The 18,330-nt window shown below is 39.5% G+C and overlaps 1 protein-coding gene across 5 annotated transcripts in view; it reads right to left on the minus strand.

The window, feature by feature from the left end:
* Positions 1 to 18,330, minus strand: part of IRSp53 (Insulin receptor substrate 53 kDa) — a 566,313-nt gene that overhangs the window by 383,101 nt on the left and 164,882 nt on the right. Inside the window, exon 1 of one of the 5 annotated variants that reach the window (XM_072296694.1) lies at positions 4,604 to 4,962. The exons of the other annotated variants lie outside the window; for them this stretch is intronic. The gene's annotated coding sequence lies outside the window, so the exon portion shown is untranslated. Of the gene's footprint in view, positions 1 to 4,603; positions 4,963 to 18,330 lie in introns of those variants that run through there. 5 annotated transcript variants of the gene reach the window in all.

The raw sequence follows: 18,330 nt of genomic DNA on the forward strand, positions 1-18,330 counted from the left end.
AGTCTGGACTCTAGATCCAATGTGTATTTTTTCCAGTGTACTGAGTGGACTGAACACGAGGATACCGTTGGTTTATGAATTGAACAATTCGTCGCCTACCCTACCAGGGTGTAACTACAATCTGCAATGAACCCTGCCATCTATACGACTTAACGCTTTTCCGGGCTCATCTCAATGTGTAGTTACGCCTTAATGTCAGCCAACCGACGAATTATTGGCGAAGATGTGACAAAATCATCTAATCTGCTAAAATACATGCGTTTAAAAGTGAAATGCCGCCAGATGACGTCACCGGACGATGCATTTTCTCACGTTTAAATCGATTTTTAGACTACCTACACCCTATATCAGAAAAAAATTATAAAAAATACGGCGAAATCAGCTCTTTATGCACTTTCAGATGAAGCAACAAAAAAATTGCAAGCAAAGTCTCCACTGACTCGATCCACTGTGCGACGGCCATGCGCCCATCGGCGCGGGCTCCCTGTGGAGAGAGAGTTCTGCGATATACGGGATACTCCGCGGCTCCGGGGGGATGCATTTCGTCGCCCCTCTGACGTAAGGGCGTACCTCGATACAGCATGAGCCCTGGAAAGCATGATGTTATATGGACATCAGGACTCAAGTGGAAATCGAGATACGTCCTTACTTCAGAGGGGCGACGATTTGTCGCGGGTGAGGTGAAATCAGGTAGGTATTTTATTACCACCGCGCGAACATGGCACAGGAGCGTATGAGACGCGTCCAGCTCAACGACCCTCACGCCGCGCGAGGGAAAAAAACGGCGTAAGTGCATTCGAATGTTGCCAAAATTCATTCATTTTCGAAGGACGTTATGAATATTCTTCCTTGAAATTTATGGACACTTCAGATAAAATTTCTCAAACACTGGTCATTGAGAGTAGTTGAACTAAGTTTTTTTCATTCTTGTCTAGGTACTAAATTATCTTCATATACCTAGGTCTTTTTTGCAGAAAATGCAATGTAATGTTTTTTTGGCCTGTTAAATGTTGCCAAATTTCATTTATTTACGAAGGACGTTATGGATATTCTTCTGCGCAATTTACAGACACTTTATATGAAATTTCTCTATCACTAGGCATTAAGATTAGTTGAACTAAGTCTTATTCATTCTTATCAACTAAATTGTCTTCATATAGGTCTTATTTGCATAATTTTCGATGAAAAGTTATGTTTTTTTTGGCATGTTAAATGTTACCAAATTTCATTCATTTCCGAAGGACGTTGTGAATGTTCTTTCTCGAAATTTACAGACGCATTACATAAAATTTCTCTATCAGTAGTCATTAAGATTAGTCGAACTAAGTCTTTTTCTTTCTCATCAACTAAATTGTCTTAATATGGATCTGTTTCGCATAACTTAACTTGTTTGCTGTTTTGCTTGTTGTCTCTTTTGGCTGTTAATACACGGCGTTTTGGCTAACTCGGAACACTTTTTACCTCTCAATTTATTTTAATCTCTTAAATCTATTGATAATCTGCCCTAATGTTTTTTCATTACTGTGAATCCACGACAGGTGAATTGAAGTAACTGTGAGGCTTCAATATCATGTTTGTACAAGTGTATTTGACCACGTATTTTTGATGAATAATCCGTCTATCTAGATCAAATTGCGAAAAAAATTATGTGGAAAATGAGAGAAAAAATATTTAAAAACCCTACAGAAAATCCTTGAATTTTCGACGAAAATTTAGCAACGTCTGAAAGTTCATACGGCGTTCTTCAACTTCAACGTCGAGTAACTTTCCTGCATTCCACGATATAAAATACGCAAACTGAGTTTTTCGTTTTCCCAATTCTTCAGGGGATCGCTGTTATGTATAAAAAAGTGCGGATACACCCTTAAAATTACATAAATGGCGAAGTTTTCTCTTCGTCCTGCTAAATTATCAGTTTGCAGATAGGTGGTATTATCCCTCAGCCAACAATTTTTAACAATAAAATTTTCGTTCAAGTGATATGCATTGGTAAAAATGACGGCATTTGCTTAAGGTTTGTTTTTTTATCAAACGGTTAACCGAGACGATGGAGGAAATTCGAACAAATGAATGAGAGGTGAGATTTGCTTCCTTCCTCTTCAAATTGCCTAATAGAGGATTTAAAATAACAAAAACGAAGCAAGTTTCGAGAAAGCAAGGTACCAAGGTTCACACAGACTCTTCTGGAGACTACTGTACACATAACTAGTAACAGGATCCACAGTTCTTTACTGTGAGAAACCCTTTCGATGAAAGTACCCCAAATTATGAGGTACGTATTCGAGGCTACGTACTTAATGTATCCTTCACCTTTGGATTTTGTATTTTATTCGGCTTTTTTGATCATTGATCAATGACGGAGCTGGAACAACTTCAAATTGCTCCTGAGACGCCTTGTTTGTTCCCAAAAAATTTAACAAGAGAGAAATTAGAGGAAGTTTCATCAAGCCTTTCTCTGAAACGGGTGGCCTGTCCTTCACATCCTCCTAGGTGAGGTGTCAGGTCTGGGGCCCTTATGGAGAGTTTACACGAATGTGGATGTGCAATGAGTTTAAATTACAGTGATAAAGTAATCGGCATAATTCGTTGCCAAAAAAAAACGCATCATGCAAGTCAAAAATTGGTAAAATTAACGCAAGCAGAAAACACTTGGTTGTAGGAGCTCATGCTCCAATAGAAAAAATATTAATTCTAACATATGCTTTTTATGAATAAATAAATAAATAAAACGCTTTAAACGAAAATATCCTAACTTGACGCACTTTCGGTTACAGGTTCAGAAATCAACACCGATGGTTGGGCCTCCTATGCTGCCTTAAAGGAACACGGTATCAACACCACACAGTAAACCACAGTGAAGAATTTGTGGCAAGAGATGGCACACACACCAACAATATAGAAAGTCAGTGGAGACCCCTTGCACGAGGTGGCGTCAACAAGGAAGCGTTAGCTGACCATCTTTGCGAATTTTTATGGCACAAAAAAAAACAAAAGAAATTCAAAAGAGACCCCTTCCTATCCTCCTCAACACAATTGCTGACGTGACACACACAAAACCCCTGACGAAAAACGGCTGAAAATTGATTGTGCAACCTAAATGTATCTGTGATTCCAGATATGTGATAGAAGTTTTAATTGTTTAAGAACTTTTAATTTTTCAATTTACTTCTAAGGAAGATTTCGTTTTTAATTTGTTTTAATTTTGCATAAAGATTTATATTTTTGTTTTCAAAACACGATAAAGATTTATATTTTTGTTTTCAAAACACGATAAAGATTTATATTTTTTTTTTCAAAACATAGCTGTGCTTACTCTTACTTCAGAACATAGTATATGCATTCCTTACGTCAATCCAACTTCCTTCAAATAAAGAAGCCCGAGTACGGAACTACACCCGACACATCGACAGTGAAACTACCAAAACACGTCTCTCGTGTGTGGAAAAAATCTCCACTCCCGTTTTAATTTTTTAAAGGAAAACAAATCAATATCACTATGTTTGTTTGGAGCTTTCTTCAATGAAGAAGCCATCCCGTTCCGCTGTTCAGCATCGGCTTGATCAGCTATATGTGCCGTACTCATCCCGAGATTTGGTGAGCCATCATCATCAAAATCAGTATCCTTCAGGGCTACCAAACGCCCAAAGGTGGTTGACATTCCCATATTTAAAAGTGTCATTCTTTTAAAAACCCCTGATGCCGATTCCATCATAAGAAAATGTGACCGAGATACTTACTCTGAAATAGGCTTGGTTCAACCAGGATTAAAATTTAATAAGAACCATCCTGAAAGTCAAACAAATGATGTTATCCGAAAAGCTTTTGAAACTTTCCCTGAAATTTGCAAGTTTACATGGATGTATGGATGCGGATCGATAAAACTCATTCCAATCAGTTCCATGGATGGACTTAAATTAAGTCAACTGTACAATAAAAAAAATTCATTTATATCCGGCCTTCAGTTGTTTTAAAATTGCCTCACCCCAAGAAACGAAAACTATCTTCAGAAGAGCTGCCAGCCCCTGAGGAAGTAGGCTCTGATGATGATGGTATGAGAGAGTTCGATAGTTTTACCGTCGACATGTAATTTAGCTAATTAAATTATTTTGTCCTCTCTCCTCCAATGATTGTTCAATATATGATCCGAGAGTATCCTCGTGTTCATTTCTCTCAGTAGTTCTACCATTTAAACACAAAATCCGTTACATTTCAGGCACCGGCAACTTCTTCAAATGTCCGGGGTGGGGGGGGGGGGGCAACGTTCAGCAACTCCATTTTGCTGTGGGCTGTAGGGCTGAGTGATTTGGCGCTTGATGCCATGGTTTATAAGGAAATCAGACATTTGTGCGCTGATGTATTCCCCACCATTATCACTACGGAGAACTTTGATCGTTTTCTCAGTTTCATTTTCCACCAGAGCTTTGAATTCTTTAAACTTGGAGAAAACTTGACTTTCATTTTCCAGAAAATAGACATACGTTTTCCTGGAAAAGTCGTCTGTAAAGGTTAACAAGTGGTGGCAAAGGTTACATCAATCCGATGTAAACATCAAGTGGAAGCAGCATCATTCTAACTTCGTTACGTAATCTCATGAAAAATTTACCTTAGCTTCAACGAAAAGTGGACGCCTTCACAAAAAATCCTTCAACAGAAGTGAACACTAACACAGAAAACACAGCGAGTACTCAAATCACGATGCAACTGGACGGCACACACTCCGAACTAAGCTTTTCGGGAAGTTTTAACTGAACCCAGGAAAACACCGGCACAAAAGCACGAGACCTCGACGAAACGAAACATTCCAACACTAAATCGTGCTCAGATCGGCGGACGGGGATCGGAATTCGGAATCACGTGGAGACACGAAATCGTAACGCACTCACATATCTCGACGCGAACGCACGACAGACTCGCAACACAACCAACGCGAAACTGAATGGGTGGTTGGGAGTGTAAACAAAAAGAACTTTCGTGCCGGCAGTAGTGGCCCCTGCAGGCGCGGCCGCCGCTTCCTCGGGTACCGAGTAGACACTTCTAGCGCGCTCTGTTGAGAGCCGGGTGAACTTTACACTTGCCCTGTACGAGTGCCTGTATACGGAGAGTATTGTCATCTCTGTGCCGCTCTCTGATAGGTTCATCAGTTTTGGGCTATCATAGAGCTCTAAGGTTGGCTCAATGTAAACAAACCCGACCCAGAAGAACGAGTATTATCGGCTGAGAAATCACACTCAAAGCTAAATTTTCGGCAAAAATATTTACCCAAGTTCGATCTGAATTCAATTCAGAAGTTGGATATAAAAAATTACCATCACAACCAAAATCACATTTAGAACTTTGGGGACCTTTTTCCCCATCTCGTTTGCTTACATTGGACCAACTTTGGAACTCCATTATAGCCGACAAATCAGAGAGCGGCACACTTTTTCTGTACTAAAAAGGTGAAATGGCAATAATCCCCCGCACATAGGTACTTCAGTACATACATACGATACTGATGATGCTGATGCTTTGCCGGGAGCAGTAAGTCCAAGAATGAAGTTAAGAGAAGATGACCTTGTTCTAATTGAGCGAGATATTTAATTGCGAGGGACCTCCATTTTTCTTAAAATTTTCAACTATCATTCAAGAGGCCGTTATTAATTCCGCCGTGCTAGGAAAGAACACTATGGGTGAGTTCTAGAATTCATCTTTTTGTGTAGCGATCCAATCCAAATCCACCCAAGCGTTCCTAGGTCCCGTGATTCCATCCACACGGAGAAAAAAACCTCGTTAGATAGATCAAACCACGATAGATGTTTCCGAACAATTCTGCAAAATGTCTACCTGTTTCTTGGTGTAATTTCCGTATTTTGTTCTTCAAAAAATTAACTCCTGCAAGTTTCAGTTGATTGGATGTCTTTCCGACTTCTTTTAATTATATTTTTATAAGCTTACAGCTACCTTTTTATCTTACAGCTCCTGAGCTGCAGAAGCAGTACGCTCTGCAAGTAGTTTGCGAAAATTTCAAAAATCGAGCCCTCAAACCATGTACCCTTGTTGGGTGGGAGCTGGCAGGGAGTTTGGAAGGTTCTTCACAAGCTTAAGAAGGTAAAATTTGTTTTATTTCTATTTTCACTTCTTGATTTATTATTTCATTGAAGTCTTTCAATCGACTTAATCGACTAATTTCACTCCTGTTATAACATATTTCTTTTGATAATAAATGACTTATCGTGACCAAAAAAAAAATTTCAATCGACTTGAGTGCAGAGATTGCATCAGTCCACGGCCATCTTGGTTGCAATAGGTACTTCAATATCAATCCAATCAGTCTTAAAACTCCCTAGTGTACTCACAGCCAATTTTATTGATTCGAAGCTCATTTTTTAAATTATTGGCAGTGAGAGTTAGGAAACAGATTATCATTGGTTAAATTTGTTTGAACAGTCACAAAAGCGCCTGTAACTGGTCACATGTTAAAAAAATTCTTCCACAACAGGAAAATGTTTATTGTTCCAACGTCTATTGATTCAGATTTCGATGAACCGGAAATACCAAGAGAGCAGCCTCGTCGAGAGATAAGAACTCCAAGACGATTTGGCGAGATGTTTGTGCTTTATTCTAGTGGTGATATTTTAAATTATTTTGATGAAACGACTATTGAGACAGATCCACATCTCGAAGCAGCATGCCGAGAAAAGGAGATCACGCCTAAATTCACTCGAACACTCCCAGATATTATAGAAAGCCTAAAGCCCGATTCCGAAGGGGGAAAACTCGTAATTTGGGTGACCAGAAATCAAGTAATATCGAACGCCATTAGTTTCCTTGTTGATGAAAATCATTTCAATCGACTTCTTAAGGTAAGGTTTGCTGACTTGGCTGGAACTGATGAGGGAGCGTCAGACCACGGAGGGCCCCAGCGTGAAGTTTTTGACCAATTCCTGGATGAAGTCCTAGAGTCGCCGATTGTAATTGGAGAAATAGAAGAAGAGCTGACTTATATAGAGGAAGAATACACCAAGCGAATGTATCACTATGTGGGACTCCTGATGGGTCTCTCCCTCATCCAGGGAGGCCCAGCACCCAACATCTTCTCCGAGGACTGTTTGAATCACCTAATCAGTGGTGTCAGTGAATATGGTGGGTTCTTCAGGATTTTTAATCTTCTTTAATTTCCCTCCAATATACGTGAATTAATTAGACTTTTTGGATTTATCATCGGAAACCTGTGTGCTTTGCCGGGTTTCGAGGCCCCTTGGAGTAGTCCAAAAGACTGGGGCCCCAATATTACCTTCGAGACGCCGATACCCCTGATTTTCAAGTTTTCCGAATTTTCTTTTCCTGTAAGAGATTATTTTTTTAAGACCTCGCGAGAGCATTAGCGGGTCTCTATAGAATTTTTGGTCGGGGGTACCCAACAACCCACCCGGAACGTTGTCAGAGCAAGTGGAGTTCAAGTAATTTTCTTCTTATTTGTCTGGACAGAATCGTCGTCATGTCGTGGAAGTAATTAGACAATTAAACGTCACATGAACCTGAGGTAGATTATTCAATAGTTTGCCCATTGGTTAGGAAATAAAGTCCCAGAGAAGGGTGTTCTTTTCTGATTTGATGTTTGTATTTAATATTTTCCATGGCGTCTAAATGAAGCGAATATATATTAGTAATTATAACGATAAAAAATATCTGTTCAATCCATTGCAATACATTTAATATCATTACTGATAACTACTTTTCCTTTCATTCCAGGGCTCACCCGGATTCGTGCAGAATAATTATGTTAATGAAGTGAGAGAGAGGTTAACGAAAATTAACAAAGAGTATCACAAAGTGACATTTGCGACCATCAATGGCTTAATTAGTGAGTACAAGTAATTTACTCTTGGTTTTTCCAAACAGAAAAGCGCAAATTTCAAAGTTGACGAAATGCCAGCAATCGAAGAAGCCTCTGAGAAGATCAAGACTTACAAAGTAGGCATTCAAAAATATCGTAACATGAAACTTCCGTATGAAAATGCATTAACTTATGTATGTGGCTATACTTGATAAACAAAGGTTTGGAGAAGCATAACTGCAATGTTCGTAAGAAGTATGCGCGCGAATGTAATGAGCTCCTAAAAACTAGGTACTTCTGCCATTTTAAAGCATGGAATCTGGCCAAAGGGATGTATGGAGCCTTGAAATCCCCCCCTGAGGATTTCATAAGGTTTGTACAGAAGATGGAAGAATATGCCCTGGAGAATATAGAATATTGCTTAGCATATCGCCCAACAGCTCGTCTCGTCAACCAAAGGCTTCAAATTGGTTATCAACATCCATGCAACAATTTCCCTTTGCTGTTTGATATCCATCTTTTTGCAAGATTACGTATCTACACAACTTGCAGGGATATGAATAGGCAGCTGGCTTTCCCACGAAAAAGTGCGATTCCCTTAAGTGACGGTGCAGTCACCAACAAGCACACAAACTCCTCAGCGTGAAAAGCTTGTTTTTGGCAAGATTACGTACCTACCCCAGATAGCACACAATGTGCTATGGATATTCTGACAATATGTGAAATCGCAGAACATTACCAGAATATTCTTAGCATATTCGGAGAATATGCAAAAAGATTGTTTATTATCAGAATGTTCTCAGATTATTCTAAGTTTTTTTCCCTTCTTCTATATCAAAGTCAACAACTATAATAAATATACTCATGGTTCAGATTAGTTCAGATCAGCAGCCTCCTAAAAGTCCTTCGCGGCGCGCAACCGAAAAGAGCTACTGCCTCAACGAAAGCCGCGCGTGACGTCATTGGAGTTATAGGCAGTGCTGCCAACCCTCCGGCTTTTTTGCCCGTCTCCAGTTTTTCTCCGGCTTCTCCGGCTTTGACGCAGAATCTCCGGCTTTTTTAAATATTGCACTATCTAACTTAAAATTTCGGTAAAAACCCGTTTAGAACAATTTAAACAAGGGATGAGCACGTGTGCACGTGGGACACTTTTCTGCAAACGTTGGCAACAGTCCTGCCCAATCTACCCGCTCAAATTCTTTTGTTTCGCGGAAATTTTCGTCCTTGATCAATGATCAATCTCCATCATCATTGTTACCGTGTTACGTTACGTTACATGTTCGTGTTTGTTTCTTAATTAAATGTGGTGCTATTAATGCTATTATTGAAACTAAACTATGGAAGTGGATGTGGAAGAAGAAGAGATACAACTTCACCTATCCTCGAACGATGATCCTGCAGTAAGTTTCCAACTCCTTTTTCCGGACTAGGTTATGTAATTAAGTATTCTTCATCTTCATTCCTCTTGGCTTGGATAGACATTTGATCAAGACCAAGTCATACATTGTGGAGTCATGTCCAATAGGAAACTCGTCTGTTTTGACGTGAGTCATGAAATCATTCTTATGCATTCCATGGCTAACCTAAAAATTGACTTGTTTCCTTTTACGCTGAATAAAATGTTTGGTGTGCATTACCTGGAGGAAAGTGCGCTTTTGACGTCATGAGACTTTCTGGTAGAGGCCGAGCCGATTAGCTTTGAACTGGTAGGCCATTGCGCAGACAAGCGTTTTCGCTTTCTGCGGAAGTTTTGAGGAGATTTGGAGATCCCACAGTCAATCATAGCATTGAACTTTGAACGGATGTAAACAGAGTGGCCTACCACTTCAAAGCTAATCAGCGAAACCTCTAGCGCCAAACTTTTAGGGGCACATACCATGCTCCGTGGTAGCACTCGCTGAGTGTGTGGTGAACGCCACCATGAAGCGTAGCATGCGGTGGTAAAATGCCTGAAACGCATCTTACTTCTGGTCAACCACTGCAGTTTAATTGACTTTTTCTTACACATTCTCAAGCAACTTGCGGTGTTTGAACCTCAAAGACATTTCTTGTCCGTGGGGTGGGCATTATCAAAATATAGAGTTTAAAAATCTGAATAATTCAGTTCACAAGCCAAAGCCAAATTCCAGGATCATGCATGAAAAGACAAGTTAGCTTCAACAGGTTTTTTGACGCTCTAGCTCTGTGTTGTTTCAGGTTCAAACCAACCGCAGCAGCGAAACCTTACTGTAGAAGTAGAAATTCACGCTCCTCCAACCAAGAGTAGACATTCAGAGGAAGTTCATGCTCCTTCAAAAGCCAGCTCAGATGAACTAAGCGACATTTTAAAAAAGCAAAAGCTTTCCCTTATCGTCGACGAATCCACTGACAAAGGCGACTCAAAAAACCTTGTTCTAGCCACTAGGTATTTCGGCAGTAAAGTGTGCGATGCCAGAGATAGATTCTTTGATTTAATTACTCTCCCTGAAGGTAAAGCAGATCATGTATCTCTTTCTAATTCAGTTAAAACGTCATTTGAGCAGAAAGATGTTCCTTATAAAGAAAACTTGATTGGGTTTGGTGCTGATGGTTGTTATGTTATGCATGGCTGTCACCATTCAGTTAAAACTTTGTTAATGAAGGATTGTCCTTTTCTTTTTACGTCAACATGTATTTGCCATTCTTTTGCATTGTGCGTAAATAAAGGGGTTGCAGAGCTCCCTAGACATTCAGAAGATTGCTTACGAGACTTTTGCAATTTTATTAAAAATAGTGCCATCAGATATGCGCATTTGAAGGCGTGTCAGGTTATATGTGAGCTTAAACCAAATAAAATGTTGAAAAAAGTAGACACTCGATGGCTGTCATTAGGAGATGTTATGGCCCGGGTTATCCGTTATGATTCAATGATTCAATTGAATTCGTTATGATTCTGTTATGATTCAATTCAAAAAATTGATCTTGAATTTCGAGGTATAGTACAAGAGAGATCTTTGAAAAGCTCTGATCTTCGCCTTAGTCTATGTATCAAACTAAAATGACTCTAAAGTTGTTAATAAAATGTGCCTCTTCCTTAACTTTTGTCTTTTTTATTCCTCCTCTCATATAAAAAAAAAATAAATAAATAAGAGCAGTTATTCCCAAGAGAAATCCAAATTGTGATCCTCTGCGACTCAAATGTAGTTAGTAGTATTAACTTCATTGGTTGTGAGAGTGTAGTAACATGTATATCGTTTGCGATATTGCAATATTCTGTAAAAACTAAAAAAAATAATGTTCATTAATTTTTGTGTAAAGACAAGTAACAGCAGCAGATATTTTGAAATGATGCAAGCAAGATATGTGTTTGTAGAGTTTTATTATTGATACGCTGATTTTAATAGTGTCTATTTGTTTGTAGATCTGTCAAGTCAGTCTTGTCAAACGAAATAATCAAAACAGTTGGCTTTTTTTCTCCCTAGATGATGGCTTTCATCAATAAATTAATAACTAAGTAATCAAGGGACTATCTATTTTTAAAAATGGCTTCGAACACCTTTCAGAAAAGCTGCGCAGAAGAATACCTACAACAGCTGACAGCTGGTATGCGAGGAATTTGAGCTGAAGGAAATTCAGTAGTGTAAGTCCAAAAACACGTAACTCGTTTGCGGTGTTTCAAAATCTCCACTATTGTTTTACTTTTTTACTGATAAACTAATAAAAATTATTGCTTGAACTCTTCACAAAATATTCTTCATTAGGAAAAGAAAATTTGAGGGAAGTTTCAGGAAAAAATTTCGGATAGCTTCTCTTTAAAAAAATAAATCAACAGTAGAGATTTTGAAACACCGCAAACGAGTTACGTGATTTTGGACTAACACCATCAATATTTTGGTTTCAAGATAGCTGAAAATGTTTGTAACAATTTTCGATTAACAAGTCGTCCAGTCCCATGCCACCCACAAGCTTCTTAGGAGTTAGGGTGAGAAATATTTCCTAAGAATCCTTCAAAAATCCAACTCACAATTCAAAATTAAAAGCTTTATCATGCTTTTCATGGTTTTGAATAAACGTCAAAAATGAGGCCAATTTTAAATGGATGAAACGTGTTTTCAAAATTACGCGCGCTCGCGCAGCCATAAAAAAGATGGCTGATCAGTGTCCCACCAAGGCCTACATTCACTCTGAGAATAATGAAGAGAGAATTTTACGTCAAAATACCGATAGTTTCAGTTAATTACAGGAAAACCGCTAATTTTCGTGGAAACTCCGGCTTTTTTCCCCAAATCTCCGGCTTCTTTAAAAAATCTTCGGCATTTTCGGAAATCTTCGGCTTTTTCGAGGGGCTTCTCCGGCTTTTGGGTTGGCAGCACTGGTTATAGGTTATGAAATTATGATGTTCGTCTTGTTACGGTCTTGTCGTTTCCGTCCTTCCGATTTCAGAAATTCAGACCAGCCTCTAGTAGATACTTACCCGGTGTACCTCGCTACCTAGTGCAAGCGCGTCGTGCTTTGCCAGATTAAATTTGCAATTAATTTATTTTTTGAAGTGTTCTTAGTGACAAGTGAAAGTACGCAACGCCGCGCCGTCGGAAAAAGCTCCGCTTCATCAGTAAAGAAAAGACACTATATTAGTATTAAGCCTAATGCGCTCTTACCTAACCTAACCTAATAAGACTTCCCAAGAAGTACGGATGAACTACATCCCATGCCGTCGACCTCTCTCGTAAAGTCCTTCTGCTTCATCCTAATTGTCATCCTCCGTTCTTTCTCAAATTCTCATGGTCATACCTGCTCCGCACGCTGTCACCAAAGTGCACCCTCCATTTCAGGAACGTCTCTTTCAGGTTAGCATGTACAGCAATTTTTATTTATTTCACAATGTATACAGGAAGAATTTCTGACAGAAACTACATGTAGTGTACCTTTGTTAGGAGTTAGCCCGTAAATATCACTCAGCATGGCAGAGAAGAGGCAGGTTCCCCGGAAACCATTTTCTGAAGCGAGTAGGAGCACTAAGTATCGGAGATTGGCTGAAGCAGAATGTTCTCACGCTGAAGAGTCCTCCTCCTCCTCCTCCTCCCTCAATATATCGCAAGACAGTCTGGAGGCTGCCGGTAGATCCTATTTACCGGAAGTTGATGTTGATTCCACCGATCCCTGCAAACACGGCTTGAATGTTGAATATTCGTAGAACATTCCGTTTCGAATATTCTGGTTTAGAATATTCCTCAAACATACTATGAATATTCATTTGAGAATATTCTAGTAAAAATATTCTTGGAATATTCCTGGAACATGGTTTTTGAATATTCTGAGAAAGTTTTGTAAAAAGGTATTCCAAGAATATTCCCCTGTTAATTTTCTCCGAATTATCAAATTTAAAATTCTTAGAATATTCTATCAATAACTCTGAGAATTTTTACTGTATGATATTCTAAGAATGTATCTTGAAGAATATTCTTGAAATATTTTAGAAATATGATGTTGCGTGCGCGTAAATTTTTCTCTCGCGATAATTGTAATTTATAAGACTCACCGAATCCCTGCCAAGGATGTCTGCCGGTTTTAGAAACAAATAATTATAAATTCCCGCGCAACATTCGAAACGCGGCCGGTACTGCGTGCAAATCACGCTATGAAACGACTTCGTTTTACGAACGAATATTAATGCATCGTGTTTCAAAGATAAGACAACGAGGAATATCGAATTGTGGTGAAATATTTTGGAATTTCAATTCATTTAAACATACGCGAAGAAAATTATGGAGTTGGAGTTCTCAATATTGAGATTAGTGTAACAAAGAATTACCCCTGGAAATAGGTAGGTATCTATATTTTGTTTTATTTCTTTAAAATAAGCTGTTTTTAAGTGACTACTGTGCCTTTGGCCTGGAAATCAGAAGCTTGATATTGGACCACAGCCCAACTCAATAAATATGTCTCGATGATTTGTGCATGTGCATGCGAGGCCTTCATTTTCCATATTGTAGGACGCAACACCCACCGCACTAAATGATAGTCATCCATGCCGGTTCGCAGCAAACAGGGCCTCAGCGGTGAGCATTCTTAAAATGCGCCATATGGTGCACCCCTTTTAGTCGGTTTTTGCGTTTGGCCCAAATATTCCAGACCAAATTTTCATCAAAAACCAAAGTCTGTCATCGGTGTCAAACTCGCTCCTAATGTAAACAAACGAACGGCGACATAGTCCGGACATAAACAAAGCGGACACTCAGAGCGGACTTCCTCGAGATGTTCCAGACTCAATTTCTCAGCGTTAGCGATTCTTCACCTCGACAAAAGAACTTTCGTCCGCGTCTAACATTTATCCTTTTCGTAAAATCAAATATCAGTTACCCCGTTGATCTGTTCATGGTGATTTCAAGTGAAATTGCGGCGAGATACTCCAGACTCCTAATGTAAACAAAGCGGCCTGTACCTGGTCGAGATGTTCCGGACTCATTTCTTCATTTACGTTTCTTCATCTCGACCAAAGAAGTTTCTCGCGCATTCAAAGTAACATTTTCCGGTTCCATTGTTAGAGAAGAAACAAGTCATTTTGTTGTAAGTTAGGATAATATTTGTGTTGATTAAGTGGCTTGAGCATTGGACTACCTGGCTGCGCCTTGCATAGCTGCCTCCTATATCAAGATGATTGGGAGAAAAGCTTACTGGTTGATGTGCGAATCTGAATCCTAAATCCCTAGGAACGGTAGTTGTGAAATCCAGATGGATGTACAATGCTAGGTACCTTGCTCCTCACTCACTTTCTCATGGATGTTCGCTGGTCTCTCCAAGGTTCTGGTTTTGCGATGCGTTGAAGCCAATGCTTTAAGTTTAGCTATAACAACCAGGCTTCGGAGATACTAATTAACAATCCTAGCAGTCACCAAATTCTCCAGCAAACCCGCATAGTTGTCTATTAACAGCTGAAGAAGCAATGGAAACCGTATTTACCTATGACAACAAGATTTTTTCCGTTGGAACTCTGATAGTAAGTATGAGGGGGAACTATCACCTTTAAGGCACGTTTCTCCATGAATTTTCTTGTTTTTTGGCATCAAACTAAGTAGAACTCAAGGAAAATGAGGCAAGACTTTACAAGTTACCATGGTTCATCTGCTGAAAAAATAGAAGAAAGTCTAAAATTCCTAATGAACATCACCAAGATGGTTCTGCCACCAGCAGTTCATTTTTTAAGGCACGGATCAAATACTGTGGTTATCTATTATTCTCACGGTGCCCATCAAATTATAGGTAAGAAACCTAGTCCTGTAATAATAATGGCATGGAATGACGGGCTCTAACTGGTGACTTGACCATCCCCAATAAGTTATCGAAAGAATTTACTTCTTAAAAGATCCTTTGCGAATGAAGCCAAGTAAATATGCGGATAAAAGTCCCGTGTGATATGTGAAGTTGTGAAGTGTACTTATTCAAAGTAATTTCAAAGGGAAGGGATGAAATGTTCAAAAGGTAACGTCCAAATTTGCAAAGTTGTAGAGGCGCTAGGCACAAATTGGACAAGGTGCCGCTAAGTAATGATTAAATGAATTTTTTATTGTTATTAATTACGGAAAAGAGAATCAGGCCGAATGCCAAAATCCAAAATTCGAAAAGTGTAGGGTGGTGTAGGAGCCGAACCTTCTTCGAGATTACGGGCGGCGAGCGGCAACCTGATTGGCTACGAAGATCGCCGAGCATGGCCGAAGGCCTACTCGCCGCTTGGTAGGTGTTGACGGCGGTTTGACAAACAGCAGTTTTTGGTGAAATGTGGTCCAGAATATCTGGGCCAATCTGTTCACTCCTTTTAGTCTTATCAGGTTTTTTTTTGGCAAGTTCAATTTTTGATGGTCATGGAATAAAGATGAAGGGAGTCTCTCTTGGCACGCTTCCCCATATAACGGGTGGGCCATGTCCTTTAGTCCATGGCACATGACCACAAATTGTGAAAATCGCGTGTAAATAAGACGATTATTGGGTTGAAGTTTTAACGCTCGCGCTCGCACTGTACAGGAGCGAAAATTTAAAAATACCGCCAACGTTTCCCGCTAATCGTGCGCGCCAAAATCGATTAGCCAATCAACAGTGACTACTGGGTGATTCGATGGACGCCATTTTTTGTATCAGAGCGGCGTGCGATATATCGCATCGATCAGCTCCATTTTCCCAACTACCCGTCATTTTTCTCAAATTTTGAGATCTCACTTCTGTTGCCATGAGACCAAAAAATTCACGTACCAAATTTGACGAAGAAAATTCAGCTTATATCATATTGGGGCATGTGAAGACGATTCTGGACGAGAAGAGATAACAATCATACCCACAAATTGGATATTTGCAAAAGGGTTTTGCCTTTGGCCAACAAAAGCTCCGAATAAAAATACATCAAAGTTGATTTGTAAAAGAATTGACCATCAAGCCAATGATTATGGTTGGATTGAATGCCGATATCGGCCATTATACACAGAGATTTGTAAGTATACCTCAAAAATTCAAGTTATTTAATCTTGTAATGCATGGTGAACTGTTAGTTCAGGGGTGGTACATAGTTTATTCTTTTCAAGGGGATTAACGACTCTGGTCTTGAACTTGGGGCAATCTTTAAACTTAAAGATCTTTTTTCCTTCTGAAAATCCAATTAGCTACTGGCAGGGGTGAAGAGAATTGAAGAAAATTTATAACCACACAACTTCAGCTTTCCAATGATTTACCGGAGTTTAAAAAATCACCATTAAGAAAAACATAGTGTTGCCACACATACGGCATATTTTGCTGAGTCGTAAAACTGTTGTGCTTAAGCCTAAACATTGTGGAACTTGGACATTTTTATCACAGTCTGAGTCATCATTTTAAATTTTGTTGCATTTAGAAGGTCAAAATATCAACATTAAGCAAGCTGAGTTCTGTTTTGATCAAGCGTCTCAGTCCAAATTTATCGCGAGATCAGAGTTAAGCCTTATGAATAAAGTTTCAAACATAGATTGGAAATTGTCGGTCGTGGGAAGCTGTGTACACACCACAATGAAAGTGGTGATTGAATATTTTTGGTCGCGAAACTATCAATGCCAGTAGATTATTTTGTGAGTGTTATAGGACAGAATTTATGCTGGTGCAAGCTTGAATGTAGATAGATCTCTTCCTAATTTGAAATATAATTTAAAACTAGAGATTCATCCAGTAGGTTCTATGAATATTCAACAGAATGTTCTTCAAAGAATACTCTTAGAATATTTACCAAATAACCTCTATGAATGTTCTCAGAATATTCCTGCGAATATTCTCAAAGAGGGTTAAAAAGTAATGTTCACCGAACATTCTCGGGAATTTTCTCTGAAAGTCCCAATCTTCCATTGAATATTTTCAGAATATTCTAAAAATATTTTGTTGCTAGCAGGGCGTCATCGTACACGTTCCGGTGCACGTGGACAGCAACGTGGTTGCTGTCCACGTCTTGGGAACGTTCCCGCTGCAACGTCCCTGCTATGTTGACACAACGACGTTTACGCGGGAACGTTCCGGAACCGGTACTTAACACATGGACGCCTACGTAGAATTACACGTTCCGGTATACGTTGCATTCCACGTGGAAGGTTTCACGGGAAACGTTAAATTCTACGTTGTTGTCCACGTTGAAATTGTTATCTGGCAATGGACCACTTTACAAGTTACGAATTTCAGCATTTTCATACGCGTTTCGTAACCAAAATTTTACGTAGAACACGATGCGCACCTCGAAAATTACCGAAACTACCTCCTTACGAAGATATTTAATGATTCTTGGGGAGTGAATTCAACCCACTCGCTCATTAAAACTCAAAGCTTTTCGTGATTCACATCGCGCGCTAAACGTTATCATGCCAGTCTCTGCGATATAAGAATTTGGCAACCTCAATCTTGACGCTTTGGCTCAGCTATAGCAAATTGCTAATAGTTTGAACAACACATGTCGGGAAACGATCATCGCTCGATTGAGAAGCTTGCTGAAACCGTTTTAGTGCGCGATTTGACTCACGTAGAGCTTTGAGTTTCTTGTGAGCAGGCAGTTCAAATTCCTCGTAACCAATGTGAAATAAAAACGTTAATATCTTCGTTTTCAAGGCGTTTTCAAGGGAAACTTCGAAGGCCCACGGATTTCTCAAGTCAAGCGACAGAGTCAAGGGGTTAAGGCGGCCATCTTTCTTGTTTACATTCGGCCCTAAGTGCTCCACGACAGCCAATGAAAGCACAGGAATCGCAAAGCGAACCGTAGGCACCGAGAAGTAGAGGCCCCCACATAGGCTAATTTCGCGATTTCGTGCTGCACAGAGTAGTGCATATATTCGGTCCGGTTACCAAGGCTGTCCTAGCGGGTCGACTTGAGGATTTCAGCCAGTTACATCGGATTTATCCAATTAATTTCGCGTTTATAGCGTTTATTTTGCGGTGTACTCGCGGTAACATCGTTTCTTAGTTTCTTCTTCAAAAAACATGGTCTGGAAAACGAGATTTACTAGTGTGTTTACTGAGTGTTTACATGATGGGTCACGTGGATTCAGCTTGACGTGAGGTTT

The sequence above is a fragment of the Bemisia tabaci genome, chromosome 2 (assembly GCF_918797505.1).
Source record: "Bemisia tabaci chromosome 2, PGI_BMITA_v3".
NCBI classification, from domain to species: Eukaryota; Metazoa; Arthropoda; class Insecta; order Hemiptera; family Aleyrodidae; genus Bemisia; species Bemisia tabaci.